Source organism: Rhamphochromis longiceps, linkage group LG3 (assembly GCF_057381845.1).
Source record: "Rhamphochromis longiceps isolate RC_006_pf linkage group LG3, R_longiceps_female_GT1.1, whole genome shotgun sequence".
NCBI lineage: Eukaryota > Metazoa > Chordata > Actinopteri > Cichliformes > Cichlidae > Rhamphochromis > Rhamphochromis longiceps.
The window spans coordinates 53,281,542-53,282,959 of record NC_140559.1 but is presented as its reverse complement, the minus strand read 5'-3'; the positions used below and the strand labels follow the sequence as shown (position 1 = coordinate 53,282,959).

At 40.6% G+C, this 1,418-nt stretch overlaps 1 non-coding gene across 1 annotated transcript; it reads left to right on the top strand.

Moving 5' to 3' along the window:
• The first annotated feature begins 631 nt into the window (after positions 1-631).
• Positions 632-703, top strand: trnaa-cgc (transfer RNA alanine (anticodon CGC)). Its single transcript has one exon. It is a non-coding gene; the product is annotated as a tRNA-Ala (tRNA).
• The last annotated feature ends 715 nt before the right edge of the window (positions 704-1,418 follow it).

Sequence of the window (1,418 nt, the reverse complement as noted above, 5' to 3'; positions counted from 1 at the left end):
TGTCATTACTCGCTTTAAATAGGCTTTTTCATGCTGAATGAATGAGTGATGAGTGAGTCTCCATTTACTGTAACATTCAAATTCATTTAACTGTAACAGCCTTCAAATGTGAGCTGGAAAATGAAGCACATGCGCTGCACTCAAATAGTATATTTGATCACGATGCCGTAAAATTGACTCTAACTGCGTTTTGTGCTCATTTAACTTTTAAAACATGGAAAGACTTACAAAATTGTTGCAGATATTACCTTTTCAGTGACTCCACACTCAAATACAGAACCAAACATATCACTTTAAAGCAGAATGCTATCTTCTGTCAAACACTTAAACGTGTCCAGTGATATTTTTGACCACTGGCAGAGCTGTGATCAAGTGCGTCAACATCTTATCTGCACTCTGCAGATCCACACGAATTTGCATGCTTGTTTTAAGGCTTTTCTTCTGATTTACTGTTGGTGGCTGTAATGTGCACTGTGTGCATGGTAATGAGCCATCAAGAAGACTGTAAATACAAGAAATGTCAGTTTGAAATACTGAAAGACTTAAAACACAATGTGTTTTAGTGAAGCTTGCTTAGTTTAAACCAGCCTCTCTCTCACACATTCTGACATCAATACCATAGCATGCAGAGGGGGATGTAGCTCAGTGGTAGAGCACGTGCTTCGCATGTATGAGGTCCTGGGTTCAATCCCCAGCATCTCCATTTCTTATCTTATCTATGTCAGCCTATATAACAACAAATGGCACAAAGTGTTTACCAGAATAGGCAATAATTCCTGATGAAGGGGTGAATGACAAAGCAGCAGTAGCAGCGGCTCTCCTCAACTAAATAAAACCTCTTTTGTTTGAAATATATGAGCATTTAATTGACTTACCTGTCCTTTCATCTGAAATTTGTGATAAATGAGTGTGAAACATGGGTCACATGCAAAGTCCTCTCATCATATTCTCTGATTATGTTATCTGTCTCTATCTGCTGATCTCTATTGTCCATGCCAAATTTGCAAAATGAGAATAAGAGCGCAAAGAGAGTGAGGGTGGAACAAGGAGCAGGAACAAAGAGAAGGAGTAAATTGATCCTTGGCTGATGGAAATTGAAAACGCTTCGATGAAGAATGCCGTCTTAGCGTGCGAACACGATGCCATCGTGTCTATTAAACAAAGGACACGGTTCAATAATCAGCGCACGAGCAAGTTTTATTAATTTCATCAGGAAGGATGAACAGGTTTGTGCAGGGAAGGCGGGAGGGATGAATCCAGCTGGGTGTCTGCTCACATGACAACAGCTCCTTCATTTTAAAGATTTTGCAAGCCAAGACTGAAAGAAATTCAGAGGGGATTAAAAAGGGGGAGAGGAGGAGTGACAGGAGGACAGGAGGGAGGAGAAAGAGAGTGGCATCTGTCCCTCCCAAACATCT